Raw genomic sequence first — 19,770 nt, forward strand, 5'->3', positions numbered from 1 at the left:
TAAAAATCGTAAGATTAGGTTTCAGTGTCACAACATGGGGGTGGTAGCGCTCATTAACAACCTCACTGCTTTTCCCCACTGGTGGTAAGATTGCTTAGGGAGCTTGTTTTCCTTTGCTTGGAATTGAATGCCTGGATTGTTGCAGTACATTTACAGGAACTAAAGAATTGCATGGCCAACTCTATGACTCTATTTCAGTGGGACAGTTTCCGAGAATTGGTTCCAGAGGCTCAACAATCAGGGTTGGAGTGACCCTTGCACTGGTGGAGGCAGGTTACCGAGGAGCAAGCCGTTTGATTTGTGGTTCAGAGTAGATGGAAAGCAAGTGGTTTGTTATGGGAGGACATTACCTATGCAGATAAGGAAATTTAAATTTGGATTAGAATTTCAAAGACAGATCAAGTAGGTCGAGGTAGAAGGGTTAAGCTTGGGCTAGTGGTTGGGTCTGAGATGTGCCCGTTACGCTGTTTCATAGAGTATCGACAGTTATGAACAGAAAGAAGCAGTCCATTGCTTCATCATGTGGATGGGTCTGTTCTTTCAAGATACCAATTTATTGCAGTTATGAGAAAATGTTTAAGGGATTTGGGTTTGGATTCGGATTGTTTCGCCTCTCACTCCTTTAGGATAGGTGCGGCGACAGAAGCTACAGACAGGGGCCTCAGGCCAGAGGAAATAAAACGGATAGGAAGATGGAGCTCTAGTAGGTATAGGTCATATATAAGACATTAGTCTGAACAGTTGGTTTTGATGGAATTTGTTAATACTGAATTAATAATTGTAGGTATTTAAGCATGTTCTTTGTTTTGCATTGTAGATGAGGGGCCTTGTTTAGCGTGACTGTTTGGAAACCTTTTTAGTGCATTGGGGGGGGCGGGGGGGCGAAGCGTGCAGATATCAGACCGGAAGAAAGGCAGTTAGCTTTTTGTACAGAAGAGCTGATAGTTAGATGTCTCGCATTCAGAGGTATGGTGTTACCTGGGTTGCATAAGGCAGCATGTCTGGATAGGATGCCTGACATTCTGGTTTAACACTTCGGAGATAATGACTTGGATGTAAGGGCAGTGAAGGAACTGATTAAGAAAATCCATTTTGACCTTTTTACGTTATGGTCATAATTTCCAAAAACGGTGGCTTGGTCAGATATAGTGCATAGGAAAACATGTCGCATAGCGAGATCAATAGAAAGGGCCAATAGGGCAAGGGTGAAGTTAAATAGGGCTATATCACGATGTGTAGTACAGAATAGGGGCATCAGAGAGTGTCACCACGATCTGGAAGCTGGTGAATGGAATTTTTGGTCACAAGACGGTGTGCATTTAAATACTATTTGTACTAATATTTGGGCGCTAGCTATATAAGAAGGGTTGGAACATGCTCTGGTAATTGACAGGGGTGCACGCACTTGAGAAATCAGTGCGTTTGCGGTGGTGGTGTGAGGAGTCCTTGGAGTTGGTGTAAAAAATTGGTTGTGGGGGAATCAGATGGAGGGTTCCCTACAGCGGAGGTGTCAAACTGCATTCCTCGAGGGCCGCCAACAGGTCATGTTTTCAGGATTTACTTGTATTGCACAGGTGATAATTTAATCACCTGCACAGAATGATTCCAGCAACTTGTGGAATGCTAAGGAAATTCTGAAAACATGACCTGTTGGCGGCCCTCGAGGAATGCAGTTTGACACCTCTGCCCTACAGGATGGACTTAATAGTGGCTGATATGGCATTTAGTAGGGTTCTGAACGGGCTGGACCCTTGGGAACCAGTAGCTGGCGTTATTTTACCACTGACCGTGGTGTGGTGCCCTCAAGCTTCAGTCTCACAGCTGAGGGCAAAGCTATTTCTAATTTGAATAATTGGTTAAGGTGTGTCAGATTTGGTAGCTCCATGGACCTCCCTCCTTTCCGTTAATTCACAATGGTTATTGTTATTGTAATATCTAATAAAGTAAATGGCCGCTGTGGTCAATTTTATCCAAAATATTGCCTCCCCTGTATGATTATTAAGACTGGAGGGGTTTTATGGTATGTGTAATTTTGGTAAGGCCGGCGTCACACATGCGAGTTTTACGGACGTAAGAGCGCAGAAACTACGTCCGTAAAACTCGCATAACATACGGCACAATTATTCTCAATGGGGCTGCTCCTATCAGCCGTATATTATGGATCCGTAATATACGGCTTTCTACGGCCGTACAAAATCGCAGCATGCCGCGTTTGTCAGCGTATTGCGCAAAAAATTCGCCAATGAAAGTCTATGGGGGCGAGAAAAATACGGATTCCACACGGACCAGCAGTGTGACTTGCGAGAAATACACAGCGGTGTTAGTGAAAAGTCGGTAATTCAATTGCCGGCTTTTCATTTCTCCTGCACAAACCCGACAGGATATGAGACATGGTTTACATACAGTAAACCATCTCATATCCCCATTTTTTTTTTGCATATTCCACACTACTAATGTTAGTAGTGTGTATGTGCAAAATTTCAGCGCTGTAGCTGCTAAAATAAAGGGTTAAATGGCGGAAAAAATTGGCGTGGGCTCCCGCGCAATTTTCTCCGCCAGAATGGTAAAGCCAGTGACTGACGGCAGATATTAATAGCCAGGAGAGGGTCCATGGTTATTGCCCCCCCCCCCCCCCCCCCCCGTGGCTAAAAACATCTGCCCCCAGCCACCCCAGAAAAGGCACATCTGGAAGATGCGCCTATTCTGGCACTTGGCCACTCTCTTCCCACTCCCTGTAGCGGTGGGATATGGGGTAATGAAGGGTTAATGCCACCTTGCTATTGTAAGGTGACATTAAGCCAGATTAATAATGGAGAGGCGTCAATTATGTCACCTATCCATTATTAATCCAATTGTTTGAAAGGGTTAAAAAACACACACACATGATTAAAAAGTATTTTAATGAAATAAACACACAGGTTGTTTTAATATTTTATTGCTCTCTCAATCCATTTGCAGGCCCTCGCTTGGCAAAATAATAAACGCACAAGATACATACCTTCAGATGACCTATCACGTCCAACGAGGTAATCCATCTGAAGGGGTTAACTAATATTACAGGCACGAGCTGCGATAAACCACTCGCTCGTGCCTGTAATCCCCCGGGTGCTGAAAGGAAAGCAGGATCTGTACTTACATTGAGTCGCGGTGATGCGCCCCTGCTGGATGTTCTCATGAACTGCAGCCTGGGAACTTTTTCCCACGCTCCAGAGCATATGAGGACATCCACCAGGGGGCGCATCACCGCGACTGAAGGAAATGTAGGTCAATGACCTACATTTCATTCATTCGCCGGGGAATTACAAGCACGAGCACACAGCTGCATTAGCAGGGCTCTTGCCTGTAAAATAATTAACCCCTTCAGATGGATTACTTCGTGGGACGTGACAGTTCATCTGAAGGTATGTATCTTGTGCGTTTATTATTTTGCCAAGCGAGGGCCTGCAAATGGATTGAGAGAGCAATAAATTATTAAAACAACCGCTGTGTTTATTTCATTAAAATACTTTTAAATCATGTGTGTGTGTGTTTTTTAACCCTTTCAAACAATTGGATTAATAAGGGATAGGTGACATAATTGACGCCTCTCCATTATTAATCTGGCTTAATGTCACCTTACAATAGCAAGGTGGCATTAACCCTTCATTACCCCATATCCCACCGCTACAGGGAGTGGGAAGAGAGTGGCCAAGTGCCAGAATAGGTGCATCTTCCAGATGTGCCTTTTCTGGGGTGGCTGGGGGCAGATGTTTTTAGCCATGGGGGGGCCAATAACCATGGACCCTCTCCTGGCTATTAATATCTGCCGTCAGTCACTGGCTTTACCATTCTGGCGGAGAAAATTGCGCGGGAGCCCACGCCAATTTTTTCCGCCATTTAACCCTTTATTTTAGCAGCTACAGCGCTGAAATTTTGCACATATACACTACTAACATTAGTAGTGTGGAATATGCAAAAAAAATGGGGATATGAGATGGTTTACTGTATGTAAACCATGTCTCATATCCTGTCGGGTTTGTGCAGGAGAAATGAAAAGCCGGCAATTGAATTACCGGCTGTTCACAGATATCGCGCTGAATGAAATCTAAATACAGAATATTTATGTGTCTCAATGACATATATATATATATACTGTATATATGTTTTACCGAACATTTGAGCACATAAATCCATTAGATGTCGGTTTTGCAAGCCTGCGCGAAAATCTCGCAGTACGGATGCCATACGGTTTACATACGGAGGATGCCATGCGCAAAATACGCTGACACACCCTGCCTACGGATCAATATTTTGGGAACATTTCTCCGTATTACGGCCGTAGTACGGACGTATAATACGTGGCGTATTGTCTTACGCCAAGTGTGACGCCGGCCTAATAGGGAAAGAAGTCTTTAATGGTGTGTATCGGTATTCCATGTCATGAATACTTTCAAAAGTTCTACATAAATTTCCTATTGTGTTTTCTATAAAACCTCTTAGATTATGTCCACACAAATGTCTTTATGTAGATTTTACTTGCGGAAAAATCTGAAGTGGAATCTCTTTATATTGAACAAGCGTTTTTTATGCAGTTTTTGGGGCTGCTTCAGTGGAATTTGATGGGTAAAAATAGCAAGTTTTTCATACTGAAAAAAAACCTCGCCATGTGCATTATATATGTTTTATTTCAAGCATTCCTCCCACACTCCAAAGACATACTGATAGGGATTAGATTGTGAGCCCCAATGTATGTAAATCGCAGCGGAATAAGATAACGCTATATAAGCAAAAGCATAATAAATAAATAATAAATATGGTAAGTGTTTTTTTAAGATGGATTTTTGTAACAGAATCTGCATGAAAATCATTATAAAGAAAACCTTCTGTGTCAAGTAAAGTTACATCCCATCAGCTCCATTTTCCCCATGAAAATATCTCTACTTCTGTCATAGCGCTTGGTGGTTGGACTCAAATGCAATCGTGCCCCAAAGGTTCAGCAGAAAACAACTATATTTTGAGCCAACACAGGAGTCGATGACTTGTCACTCAATTTCTAAAAGGTTAAAGGGGTTTTCTGCTTTTTATTAAAAGTTGTCAGTAGGAAGCCATACTGATTAAAAAATATACCCTCCATCAGCGCTGCAGTTCTGATGGCTTCCTCCTGATTGGAAGTTATGACATCCTGACTAGTGATGAGCGAGTATACTCGTTGTTGGGGTTTTCCTTAGCACGCTCGGGTGACCTCCAAGTATTTGTTAGTGTTCAGAGATTTAGTTTTCATCGCCGCAGCTGAATGTTTTACAGCGACTAGCCAGGCTGAGTACATGTGGGGGTTGCCTGGTTGCTAGGGAATCCCCACATGTACTCAGCCTGTCTAGTAGCTGTAAATCATTCAGCTGCGGCAATGAAAGCTAAATCTCCGAACACTAACAAATACTCGGTCACCCGAGCGTGCTGGGGAAAACCCGAGCAACGAGTATACTCGCTCACCACTAATCCTGACCACTATTGACCTAATTGCTGATGCCACTGATCGGCTTCAGGGCCCGGTGACAGTTGGTCGGGGACATCATATCCTCCTATACGGGACCGGTGGAGCTACAGCGCTGGAGCAGATGGTGTATTACAGAGGTGAAGAATGTTTTTTTATGGTAATTCTTTTATCAGGATGGCTTCACATTAATAATTTTTTAATAATGAGTGGAAAGTCCCTTTAAACTGTCCTATGGATAGGGGTTAAGTTGTGACTGCAGGACAAGCCTTTTAATGAATATTAGTTGTAAAAGAAAAGTGGAGTCATTTCGCAGGTCAATCGGTTCACGGAAAGCCTTTAGCTGTAGATGATCGTATGACCTGCAGCTCATCCTCTTATTTATGTATCACATTGCTGGGTGTTCGCCTCAGTTCCCCGCAGCGTTCCTGTCTTATTACAATTACACGAATAATAACAAAAAAGTGTGGATGTTTCCATCTATTGCCCAAGTTCACACCACAAGTCTTACACTTGCTGAATCATTTACAGTAATGGCTCGTTATAATTCTCTTTGATTTCACGTTTCAAGGACTTTTCCTGTTTACATCATATTCTTTACTTACCTTTCCCAGAAGATACGTAAGCAAAATTAAACATTAAACTGTAACACGGTGTGAATTTATTGCTAATACTACACATTGCCATAAAAGTGCAAAGTTACCAAATTTGAGTAATGTCTGTCCATTAGGGCAGGTTCACATCTTTTCTCTCATCCAAGAGGATCTGGCCAATTATGATAATCACACTCTGATTAAACTCTGTCAGAGTGTGATCATAATGTGATACGATTCTCACAGATGAGAAGATGGAGAAAACAAAATCTCCATCTTCTACATTGTGTCAGTTTGTGGAAATCAGACTGCACTCTGATGTCATCCGGGTGCAGCCTAATGTTTTCCACTGACTGATTGACTTTCTTGGCCAAGTGCGATCCTAATATCGGATGCAAATTAGGCATGTTGCGATTTTTTTCCTAGAGCAGACTCCGTCCGATGACAAATTCGGACATGTGCATGGCCCAGTAGAATAAAATTGATCCAAGTGTGATCCGTTTTTTTGACGGATCACACTCGAACTAAAGATCCAGTCGTGTGCGTGAGCCCTTAAAAAGGAGCAACGCAAAGGGCTTGAGGTGAAATATAATTCTGTGTGTTTCACTTAGTAAATCTAATTAGATTTACTATCTGCCCATTCATACACCTATCTATTGTGAAGCATTTACAGTACTGTGCAAAGGTTTTTGCCTGGTGTTCAAAACAAAATGCTGCAAAGTAAGAATGATTTCAGAAATGGAAGTTGTAATAGTTTATTTTTATATCAATTAACAAAATGCAAAGTGATAGAACAAAAGAGAAATCGAATAAAATCAATATTTGGTGTAAGAGCTTCCAATTCCTGTAGGTACACTTGCACCAAGTCAGGGATTTTGTAGGATTATAATCAGGTACATTAGTAACCAATTATAACAAAGAGGTGATAATGGTCATCATTTCCATATGTAGGTTGAAATACCGTCTGTAACTGAAACAGAAACATCTGTGTTGAGCAGACCTGGGCTTAGTGCAGCCCGCAGGCCACATGCGGCCCTCTGGCTATTATAGTGTGGCCCACGGACCAGGACAGCCAAAGTGCTTGATACATTGGCATTCTGCACCATGTGGCCTCTCCATGCCCAGGGTCTCACTTTCATTGATATCTGCATCCCTAGAATCTGGAAACCATTGAATATAATGATGGAACAGGGAGCCGTCAGGGTTAGATTTGTAGCAGTTTTTTTCCTAATTGAGAGTACATTATGGGTTCCATAACGCTGTACCCTAGGTGGCATGAGGGGACACAATGCTGAGCTTTGAGGAGGGGGCTGTCTAGGGATATAACACTGTGCCCTATGAGGGTTGTGTGAAGACATAATACTGTGCCCATAGGGGTCTGTGTTGGGACATCATTCTGCATGGAGGGCTGTGTCTAAACATAATTCTATAGGTACCATCACACTAAACGATATCGCTAGCAATCCGTGACGTTGCAGCGTCCTGGCTAGCGATATCGTTGTGTTTGACACGCAGCAGCGATCAGGATCCTGCTGTGATATCGCTGGTCGTTGATTAAAGTTCAGAACTTTATTTGGTCGTCAGACCGGCGTGTATCGTTGTGTTTGACAGCAAAAAGCAACGATACCAGCGATGTTTTACAATGGTAACCAGGGTAAATATCGGGTTACTAAGCGCAGGGCCGCGCTTAGTAACCCGATGTTTACCCTGGTTACCAGTGTAAAATGTAAAAAAACAAACACTACATACTCACCCTCTGATGTCTGTCACACGTCCCTCGCCGTCCGCTTCCTGCACTGACTGAGAACCGGCCGTAAGTGAAAGCACAGCACAGCGGTGACGTCACCGCTCTGCTGTTAGGGCCGGCGCTCAGTCAGTGCAGGAAGCGGATGCCGGGGGACGCGAAGGTGAGTATGTAGTGTTTGTTATTTTACATTTTACACTGGTAACCAGGGTAAACATCGGGTTACTAAGCGCGGCCCTGCGCTTAGCAACCCGATGTTTACCCTGGTTACCCAGGGACCTCGGCATCGTTGGTCGCTGGAGAGCTGTCTGTGTGACAGCTCCCCAGCGACCAAACAGCGACACTGCAGCGATCGGCATCGTTGTCGCTATCGCTGCAGCGTCGCTTAGTGTGACGGTACCTTAAGTAAAGGGGCTTTGTGAGGACATCATACTGCATGGAGGGCTATGTTGGGACATCATACTGTTTGAGCGGCTGTGTATGAAAATCATACTGTGTGTGTGGGGACTGTGGGAGCATCCTATTGTGTTGGGAGCTGTTAATCAGGGTACAAGGGCAGAATAACAAGCACAGACACAGTATTTGGTGCTTTATACAAACTTTATAAAAATCAATACATTTTATAGTGCTGATTAGCTGCTACAGGTAAGAATACAGGTTACAATAAGCACTATCGTAACATGTATTAATAGTAGCAGCTAGTCAATAAATTTACAGTACTGCTCAATATTAAGTGATAAAAATTTATATAAGACACTAATAATTAGCAGAATTAAGTTTGACCGATTGGTACGGCCTTCCACGGTCATGGTCTTTCCAGTAGCCTCTTGTGAAAATGTATTGCCCACGCCTGGCATATAAGCTTAAAACTAGGTGAGGTACAGTCAAACCCTACTAAAAATGTGTGGTTGTCAAAGACAGCTTCATGTTACAGGTCATACACCATGGCAATACTGAGCACAGCAACAGGACGCAAGGTAGTTATAGTGCATCAACAAGGTCTCTCCCAGAGAAAGATTTCAAAGCAGACTGGTATTTCAAAATATTCTGTTCAAGCTCTTTTGAAGAAGCATCAAGAACATAGAGGACCATTGATGCTATTGTTGGCCAAGGAAATACAGTGCAGCAGATGAAAGACACATCATGCTTACTTCCCATTGAAATCGGAAGATGGCCAGCAGTGCCATAAGCTCAGTAGTGCTCAGCTACATCCATCTACTGCTCTGAGAGTTCTGGCCACAATTGGTCTTCATGGAGGAACTGTGGCTAAAAAAAAATAACTTCGACATGGAAACAAATCCAAGCGATGCAACTGTGCACAAAAACATTGGAACTGGGGTGCAGAAAAATGGCAGCAGGTGATCAGTGCTGATGAATCAACATGTAAAATATTTGGCTGTAACAGAAGACAGGTTGTTCGTCGAACGGCCCAAGGAGAGAGGAACAATAATGAGTGTCTGCAGGAACAGTGAAGCATGGTGGAGGGCCCTTGTAAGTTTGAAACTGCATTTTAGCAAATAGAGATGGGGATTTGGTCAGGATTAATGACATCCTTAATGCTGAGAAATACGGACAGATACTTATTCATCATGTAATATCAACAAGGAGACATTTAATTGGCTCCAAATTTATTGAGCAGCAGGACAACAAGCCCAAACATACCGCCAATGTCTTTAAAAACTATTTTTATGTTAAAGAAAAACAAGGAATTTTGGAATTTGTGATATGGTTACACAGAGCCCTGAACACAACATCAACGAGTCTGTTTGAGATTACATATAGAGAGAGAGAGATTTGCGCAAGCCTCATACACAGAAGATCTTTGGTTAGCTCTCAGAGATGTGTGGAACAATCTCCCTGCCAAGTTCCTTCATAAACTGTGCGAGTGTACCTAGAAGAATTGATGCTTTGGTACTGTTGTGAAGGTAAAGTCACACGAAATATTGATTCAAATTAATTTTTGTTCATTCTCTTTGCATTTTGTTAATTGATAAAAAATAATGAATCCTTCTGTTTTTGTTAATTGAATTATTTTGTTAATTGATAAAAATAATTAACCCTTCTATTTTTTAAAGAATCTTTCGTTTGCAACATATTTTCCGCACCTACCTAATACTTTTCCACAATACAGTGTATATTACGTTTGCAGTGCTTTTTACTGGCATAGTTTTTGTTTTATTGTCTATTTCTATTGTGTTAGGGCAGCCACTGCATACTTACCATAGACGTAGGCCATGCCACTAGAGAACCTGTCACCAGGTCTAACAAGTGGCCAGTTTTTGCTTCCCCGAGTATTGCGTTTTTTGTTTGTTCAAAATCCATCATATGGTTCCAGAGATGTGGGATTTTTCATTTAATATTAATATTTATGGTTTTTACAAGGGGGTGGTGCTCACAGGATAATAATGCAGAGCAGCTAAAAGATACTGTGGACAGAGGATACTGTGAGCACCACCCCCTTGGAAAAGATTAAAAAAATTGCACTAAATATAAAGCTCTTATATAACGATCCATTTTTGGATGCGTGGCAGCTCTGGTTCCACTATGATTTAAATGTAGCTTTTTTTCATTTCAGGCCAGCAGGGGTTAATGTCAGTTTCCCTTGCTGGCTGTGTACTGCAATTGCAGAGTTGCTAGGTCAGCTGATGTGGGTGGGGACCACTCCCACTATCCTTTAAATAGTCACCTGATGTATCAGCTGACTGTCAGTGGTAGAGCAATCTATATTAACCATGCCTGGAGTAAGGAGCTCTCTGGTAGCAGTGGTGAATCTGCTGGTTTTGTGGAGTTCGTGGTCTGGGTGCCTTTCTTTTGCTGTGTGGCACTTTCCAGCAGAGAAGGCTACTAAGCTAAGTTTGGTGTTTTCTCCTTGTCTGTGTCGTGTTTGTCACTGCCCCTGTGTTGTACCATTTGCAATGGTGAGGCTAGCACCCTTGCCGGCCAGTGCACTAGCCAGGGCAGTGCTAGGTGACAGCGAGGGATAAGGTTCCTGATGGTGGTGGGGGGAAGGACCCACTTAGGGCATTAAGGGAGTGCAGGGATAGTCCCAGGTTTGAGCTCAGGTGGTGACCATCCCTCACTCCCTATCAGTAGGGCCTTCCTCTCCCCATTTCCATCCCGTTGTGTGTGTTGTGCCATCCGCTGTCCGACCCCCTGTTGGGTCATTACATATTGTGACACCTTATCTCTGGAACCATGTGGCGGATTTTTTAAAAAAATGCAAGCAGCGGGCATAATATAAATGTGGAAATTGGGCACTTTTGACATGGTAACAGGTTGTGTATGTCCATACCCCTCTTTTTAAATAAAACCCAAACTAATATAAAAGTGAACATATTTGGTATCACTGCATCTATAAAAGTCCAAATCCAGCTGTGGCTGTAAGGGGTTAAATGCCATATCCTATTTTTTGCATTTCCAAAGAGCGACGTTACCGATCTCCATATGTCTAACAGACCAGAACATTTCTATTAGAGATGTCCTGAAATCATATTCTTTCTGTTCTTTGCTTTTCTTACTAAACGAGACAGAAATGAGGGATAATTACCAGAGAAGCGACGCTGCACATTTACAGTAATAAGTGCTTTCATCATACTGGTGTCTTACTACAAGCAGCTGCCAGAGGAACTTATGGAATTCCAGCTGTTTTGAGCCCCAGTCCCTTAACGGATGGGCCGGGCTTGTGGGATTGTGGAAACAGTCACAGCTCTGGTCGGGCGGCAGTGATGTACAGCACAGCTGTATACAGCATCACTGGGATATACAAGCTGCGAGTCTGATTATAGGGGACCATCAGAGCTGCGGACTCCCGGAAACGCCAGGAAAATGAGGCGAGGAAAAGTTCTGCTGACAAGGTATTGTTTCCTCTCCTGTCATTGTCCCGTATGGCAGAATCAGATATGGTGATTACTCCATTATCAGTCAAATGATAGGTGTTGTAGTCACGTCTGAAAGGCATGCAATGTAGTATGTTGTCAGGAAGCCCCTATACTTGGCTTACTACCCCCAGAATGCTAGTTTAATATTTCCTGGTTTGATAGCATTGTCTGCAGATCAGGGAACTATAAGTACCAGCATGCAAAAATATGTCTTTTTTGTGTAAAAAAATTTTTTTTTAAACAGCGTCTTATTGTTTGCAGATGTAGCAGAGCTGAATATGTCACTGTTTCCTTTGTGCGTCATGAGGGTGATTTATGGTTGAATACGACTACGTCTTAACGAGCACTTCTGCTTTTGTAGCACTTTCTATATTTTAGAAATGTCTTTGAGGGGAGATCTACGGTAAGGGACGGCAGCTTGCGGGATGTGTATAATTGTAGGATTGATCGGTGCAGAGCACGTAAAAAAATGTATGTATCAGAGTGTGAAGCCTCTGTACAAGTCATTAGGTTTACGTGCAGATGTACAACTATGGATAACTCGTAGTCATGTGCCCATTCGCTGCGTCTCCTGGTGAACTCGACTTTGCGGTTCATACTATCAGTTTATCTATAGATGCAATATGCAGAAAAAGTTGTGCAACTTTACGAGTACTTTGCTTTACTTATGTTGAATTGATTCCAAAGACGTCTACAGCTGTTTTCACATGTCTGTTAGTCATGGAAACCATCAGCAAGATTGTCGTCAGACCCTAAGACCCTGATTCATGTTTTGCTCTGTTTTTCTAAAGTCTTTTTGTTTTTTGTTTTTTTTGGGGGGGTCTTTTGATATTCATTTGTTTTATCGACAAACTCTTCAAAAATGGCACATGTGATTCTGAAATTTTGGGCAAAATCAAAAGTGTTCTTTACTTTTGTTTTTAACCTTTTTTTGGCGCAAAAAGTTGCATGTTACACAAAAATAATGCCACATTTTTAGACATGCATAAAATCTTTCCAGAGGTGGGACTAAAATATATTTGTATAAAAATTTAGTGATTTTGTAAAAAGTCGCAATTAATGAATAAGAAGAAAACATTTGGAAAGCCCAAACCCTGCCCACAAGGAAAAACATAAAAGAAAATCCAGGCTAATACGCATAAAATAGTCTTTAAAATGAACCTGCCACCAGGATTTTGCTAAGTAAACTACAGACATTGTCAGGTTGGCGCCATTATACTGATTAAAATGATACCTGCGGTGAAGAAATCCGTCTTGTGGTTCTTGTGTAATCAGTGTTAGAGTTTTTCAGTTAATGATATGCCCGTGCTCTGGGACGGGACGGTAGGCAGAGTCTTATCTTCCTGCTCTAAGCCAGAGAAACCAAGGAAAGATCTGCCTACAGGCCGCTCTGAAGCACAAACATGCTCCTCATTATAGAGACAGACAGAGAGATACACCGAGAGAGAGACTGTTTGTGCTTCTAACACTGATTATACAAGAACCACAAGACGGATTTCTTCACCCCATGTATCTTTAAAGGGAATCTGTCACCCGAAAATTCGCCTATAAGCTTCGACCACCGGCATCAGGAGCCTATCTACAGCATTCTATAATGCTGTAGATAAGCCCCCAATGTAACCTGAAAGATAAGAAAAATGAGTTAGATTATACTCACCTGGGGGCGGTCCGGGTCCGATGGGCATGGTGGTCCGGGTCCAGTGCCTCTCATCTTCATACGATAACGTCCTCTTCTTTGCTTCATGCCGCGGCTCCTGCGCAGGCATACTTTATCTGCCCTGTTGAGGCGCAGGCGCCGGGAAAAGTCAGAGAGGCCCAGCACTGCAGTACTTTACGCTGCCCTCAACAAGGCAGAGAATTACACCTGCGCCGGAGCCTTGGCATGAAGCAAAGAAGAGGACATCATCGTATGAAGATGGGATGCACTGGACCCGCACCACGATGCCCATCGGACCGGACCGCACCGGGACCGCCCCTGGGTGAGTATAATCTAACTCGTTTTTCTTATTTTTCAGGTTACATCGGTGGCTTATCTATAGCATTACAGAATACTGTAGATAAGCCCCTGATGCCGGTGGCGTTAGCTTATAGGCGAGTTTTGGGGGGACAGATTCCCTTTAATCAGTATAACTGCGCCAACTTGACAGTGTTTGTAGTTTACTTAGCAAAATGCTGCTGACAGGTTCGCTTTAAAAAGGCACAAATAAAAAGAAGAATTAGGTGCAAATGAAAAACATGCAAAAAAACATTAAAAACAAAGCAAAAAAAAGGTTCAAATAAAATAATGAATATTGCCCTTGTACTTTAGCTGAACCTTGACAGTATTTTTTTACATGGATTATATTGTTTGGATACTTTGGGTTTAGACATACATGAAACTTGGTCAATGTACAGATCGTGATGTACAATCTGGCCTCAGGTTTCTCGACCCAAACTAATTAGCGTCATAGGCATATATGAGGATGTTGGGTTTGTTTTGGCAGACCTGCGGACAGTCTATATGGCATGGTCCATACATGGGTCATGTTTCATGGACGTCTATATTTTGTATTCACGACTTTCTTTTTGTACTGGAAAGTCGCAAAAAAAAAAGCAAACGGACAGAAAGAAAACCATAGGTCTCTGTTTTCCTGACAGATCCCTCTAAAATTTCTAGAATTTCTGCTTCCATTTGTTTTTGTTTGACATATTTTATCATTTATTTAAAGAATTCTGCTTTTCTACTGAGCATGTGCAGTTGAATGCAACGGATCCATCAGACAGAGTTAATGACAGACATGAGGATTACGTTTGTATTCGATCGACTTCAGCATTAAAGGAAATCTGTCACCAGGTTTTGCTATGCAATGCGAGAGCAGCATCATGTAGGGTCAGAGATCCTGATTCCAGCGATGTGTCACGTACTGGCCTGCTTGCTATCATTTTGATAAAATTGAAGTTTTATCTGCTGCATATCTAGCAGTCCTCTGACGGTTGAGCTCTGTATAACCCCGCCCACACAACTAATTATCAACTTTCTGCCTATGCACAGTGTACACAGAGAGCTGCTAATCAGAAGTGGGGGCAGGATTGGACTACTGGGATCAGATTTACTAGTCCTCTAATGATAATTATATCAAGCTCATTAAGCAATGATTTTATCAACACTATAACAAGCAGCTCAGTAAGTGACACATCGCTGGAATCAGGGTCTCTGTCTCTACGTTATGCTGCTCACAGATTAGGTGACAAAACCTGTTGACAGATTTTTGTCAAGTTTCCACCTTTCAACCAAGAAAACAGGATTGGTTTTGCACCCACTCCATTTATAAGGGAAGTCCTGGGTGGGACTAAAACATCCTAAAATTGCAAACATAAATGTGTGTAACTATGCGGTCAGCTCTAGGCAAAAAAAAAAAAAAGAAGGGCTGAAGGATCATTAAAAAGTAAAGCCGAGACGCCCACATGTCAGATCCACGCAGCTTTTCCAGATCAGGCTGAAATGGAAAATCTTAGAAGTCATCGTTGCCTTGAGTTAAATATTTATCTTACCAAATGATAGGAGATAAAGACTAATTGTCTTCGTTTTAGTGCATGTGCCTTTGAACAGGCCAGAAGCTGAAAAAAAAAATTTGGCTGTTAACTGACGAGAAAAAATCCCAGTGTTATTACCCAATATGGATGACAAAACATTGTAGCCTGTGTGGGAAAGTGGATCATGTCCAACGTCTGGAATCGTTTATCTTCTGCTAAAGTCATAAGGATGACTGCTTTATGTATTTCACTGAAATTCCTACTGATTACTTGTATTTACTTGCGATCTGGGAAAGAAGCGAGTACACGCAGAATTGGAAATGAAAGGATAAACATTGCACTTGGTAATAACCGCAAGAGGAAAAAGAAATTAATGTCCTAAACGACGGCAAATGAGTCAAGTATGGTTCGTCGGTCGGAGTGACTGCGCTGCTAAGTGAATGCAGACGGTAAAAAGTGGACGATGGGAGTGTTAGTGTCATTTATTGGCCGCCTTTACTACGGGGGCTGGGATCACACTGGCACTTTAGTGGCGTGCGCGATCTTAACAATGGAATTATATAATTGACGCAGTTATGCCCTGTTTGCCCAAAGGAGAATAATACACAATGTGTGACTCGTGGAAACAATAGTGGAGCATGCCAAAGCCCAGGGGCTCATACCTACAAAAATAATACAGGACCCATAACATAAAATCTCCATGAGGAGACACACTATTTTACCATGAAAGCATACAGAGGATTTACCGTAGGTATAACCGGAGAGAAAAAAAAATGTGAATGCTATTCTGCAAGTCTAATTTCTCTCTGTTCTAAGGCCTCATTCACACAGCCGTGTTATAACACGTACATGGAAAATTAATACCGGTGTCATCAGCGTTGTGCATCACTGTGCCATCCGTGTGGCCGTTTTTTTTTTCAAACTCTTTTTATTAGTTTAAAACAATACATATCAAACCAGTGACATGTCATAGAATCCATGTCAAGTTGTCTTTTCCATTCTGTTCAATATGACATTATTGTCAAAACAATAAACATATCCAAACTCTACCTATTCTGTATTCCCTACCCGTAATCCCCCCAGTGCATCCATAAAAAGTGTGTCTGTTTTTTACAATCAGTGTGTCCATTTTTAACCTTTTTCTGCCATCCGACGTACTATCCCGTCCATGTGCCCTGGGCCCATATGCCCATGGACGGGATAGTACGTCATGTGGGATCAGCCGCGCTCACGGGGGAAGCTGATCGTGGCCGGGTGTCAGCTGATTGTCACAGCTGACACCCGGCACTAAGTGCCAGCAGCGGTCACAGACCGCTCCCAGAACCTTAACTCCCGGAACACTGCGATCGCAGCATTCTGGTCCTGGCAGAGGGGCTGCCCTTAGGTCCCAATCGCTGCCATGGAGACCCAATGTCGTCATGACGACATCTGGGTCTCCAGACCTGAGAGACCTCCTGTGCAGATCTGCATGCTATAGAAGCAATCAGCCTGCACAAAATGAGTGTCCCATAGTGGGACAAAGTGTAAAACTTAGAATGAAATATATAAATAATAATAATAAAAAAATCAATATTTATTTGATCACTAAATAAATATTTGAATGAAAAAAAATCTGAATAATAAAAGTACACATATTTGGCATTAGTAATGACCCGACCTATAAAACTGTCCCACTAGTTAACCCCTTTAGTGAACCCCATCCAAAAAAAACAAGGCTAAAACAACGCTTTATCATCATACCACCGAACGAAAAGTGGAATAACACACGATCAAAAAGACGGATATAAATAAACATGGTACCGCTGAAAACGTCATATTGTCCTGCAAAAAATGAGCCGCCACACAGCATCATCAGCAAAAAAATATAGACGTTATAGTTGTCAGAATAAAGCGACGCAAAAACAATTATTTTTTCTATAAAATAGTTTTTATTATATAAAAGCGCCAAAACATAAAAAAATGAGGTATCACTGTAATCGTACTGACCCGAAGAATAAAACTGCTTTATCAATTTTACCACATGCGGAACGGTGTAAACGCCCCCACCAAAAAGAAATTTATGAATTGCTGGTTTTTGCTCATTCTGTCTCCCAAAAATCGTAATAATAAGCGATCAAAAAAATGTCACATGCCCAAAAATTGTACCAATAAAAACGTCAACTCGTCCCGCAAAAAATAAGACCTCACATGACTCTGTGGGCCAAAATATGGAAAAATTATAGCTCTCAAAATGTGCTGATGCAAAAACTATTTTTTGCAATAAAAAGCGTCTTTTAGGGTGTGACAGCTGCCAATCATAAAAATCCGCTAAAAAACCCGCTATAACCATTAAGGTTAGGGCTAAAGTTTCAGTTGGGGCTAAAGTTCGGGTTAGCGTTGGGGCTAAAGTTAGGTGTTAGGCTAGGTTCAGATTGCGTTAGAGCAATCCGTTTAGCGCTAAGTGCTAGCGGATTGCGCTAACGCAATGTCTTTTAAGGGGTCGCGTTAAACGTCCCTGCTAGCGCAGATCCCCGATCTGCGAGAGCGGGGAACGGACCTCGGGCATGCTGCGGACGCTGCAAGCAGCGTCCGAGGCGCACTACAAAAGAACATGACACGCGCTAGCAATGCGCTTAAACATTGCTGGCAATGGGAGCGCTAACGGACGCGGTGCACGGCGTTAATTTCGCCGTGCAACGCTGTCCGTTAGCGCTCACCCATTAACACAATGGGAACCTAGGCCTTAGGATTGGGGCTAGAGTTGGGGTTAGGGTTTGGATTAGGGTTTAGAATAGGTTTGGGATTAGGGTTAGGGTTGGGATTAGGTTTAGGGGTGTGTTAGGGTTAGGTTTGTGGTTAGGGTTATGGTTAGGGTTGGGATTAGGGTTAGGGGTGTGTTGGGGTTAGGGTTGGAGTTACAATTGGGGGTTTCCACTGTTTAGGCACATCAGGGGCTCTCCAAACGGGACATGCGTCTGATCTCAATTCCAGCCAATTCTGCATTGAAAAAGTCAAACGGTGCTCCTTCCCTTCTGAGCTCTGCCACGCGCCCAAACAGTGGTTTACCCCCACATATGGGGTATCAGCGTACTCAGGACAAATTGCACAACTATTGGGGTCCAATTTCTCCTGTTACCCTTGGAAAAATAAAAAAATGGGGGCGAAAAGATAATTTTTGTGGAAGAAATATGATTTTTTATTTTCATGGCTCTACGTTATAAACTTCTGTGAAGCACTTGGTTCAAAGTGCTCACCACACATCTAGATAAGTTCCTTAGGGGGTCTACTTACCAAAATGATGTCACTTGTGGGGGGTTTCCACTGTTTAAGCACATCAGGGGCTCTGCAAACGCGACATGGCGTCGGATCTCAATTCCAGCCAATTTTGCATTGAAAAGTCAAACGGCGCTCCTTCCCTTCCGAGTTCTGCCAAGCGCCCAAACAGTGGTTTACCTCCACATATGGGGTATCAGCGTACTCAGGACAAATTATACAACAAATTTTGCTTTCCAATTTCTCCTGTTACCCTTGGTAAAATAAAACAAATTGGATCTGAATTAACTTTTGTAAAAAAAAAGTTAAATGTTAATTTTTTTAAAAACATTCCAAAAATTCCTGTGAAGCACCAGAAGGGTTAATAAACTTCTTGAATGTGGATTTGAGCACCTTGAGAGGTGAAGTTTTTAGAATGGTGTCACTTTTGAGTATTTTCTATCATACAGACCCCTCAAAGTGATGTGGTCCTTAAAAAAAAATGGTGTTGTAAAAATGAGAAATCGCTGGTCAACTTTTAACCCTTATAATTTATTAAGTATCTTGTGTGACATATCTGTGTGATTTAAGGGCATTAAAATTCAAAGTTGGAAAATTGTGAAATTTTTAAAAGTTTTGCCAAATTTCCGTTTTTTTTTTTCACTAATGAACGAAAGTTATATCGAAGAAATGTTACCACTGTCATGAAGTACAATATGTCACGTGAAAACAGTGTCAGAATCACCGGGATCCGTTGAAGCGTTCCAGTTATAACCTCATAAAGGGACAGTGGTCAGAATTGTAAAAATTGTCCTGGTCATTAACATGCAAACCACCCTTGGGGGTAAAGGGGTTAATATCAGTGTCATCACTGTGTCCATTTTTACCATCCGTCTGTCACCAGTGTGTCTATTTTTACCATCCGTGTGTCCATGTTTACATCCATATGTCATCCACGTGTCCATTTTTACCATCAGTGTGCCCGTTTTTACCATCAGCATGTCCATTTTTACCATTCGTGTGTGATCATTGTGTCCTATTTTGCAATGTTAAACACGGACAGCACACAGACTGTACACTGATGCCATTCATGTGCTCTACGTGTTTTTCACGGACCCATAGACTTGTACTGGCCCTTGCCATCTGTGCTGCTTTAAAAAATAGACATGTCTCCATGAGTTTTTAATGAACACACAGAGAAATAAAAATGTTGTGGATCTCTAAACATCTTAAGTGTTCTATTGGGCAAAACTAGTAAATTGAAAATATTTTTTTGAAATGTAGTAAGTACACCTGTAATCATACTGAAAAAAATATTTCTAAATTTGGTATCACTGTAAT

At 42.1% G+C, this 19,770-nt stretch overlaps 1 protein-coding gene and 1 long non-coding RNA gene across 9 annotated transcripts in view; one reads left to right on the forward strand and one right to left on the reverse strand.

Moving 5' to 3' along the window:
* The window catches only part of STARD13 (StAR related lipid transfer domain containing 13), a 530,489-nt gene that overhangs the window by 414,088 nt on the left and 96,631 nt on the right, over window positions 1-19,770 (forward strand). Inside the window, exon 1 of one of the 8 annotated variants that reach the window (XM_077298236.1) lies at window positions 11,327-11,661. The exons of the other annotated variants lie outside the window; for them this stretch is intronic. The gene's annotated coding sequence lies outside the window, so the exon portion shown is untranslated. Of the gene's footprint in view, window positions 1-11,326; window positions 11,662-19,770 lie in introns of those variants that run through there. 8 annotated transcript variants of the gene reach the window in all.
* LOC143817105 (uncharacterized) overlaps window positions 1-19,770 on the reverse strand; it is a 108,686-nt gene that overhangs the window by 30,121 nt on the left and 58,795 nt on the right. The gene's annotated exons all lie outside the window — the stretch shown is intronic.

This window comes from Ranitomeya variabilis, chromosome 3 (assembly GCF_051348905.1).
Source record: "Ranitomeya variabilis isolate aRanVar5 chromosome 3, aRanVar5.hap1, whole genome shotgun sequence".
Lineage (NCBI taxonomy): Eukaryota > Metazoa > Chordata > Amphibia > Anura > Dendrobatidae > Ranitomeya > Ranitomeya variabilis.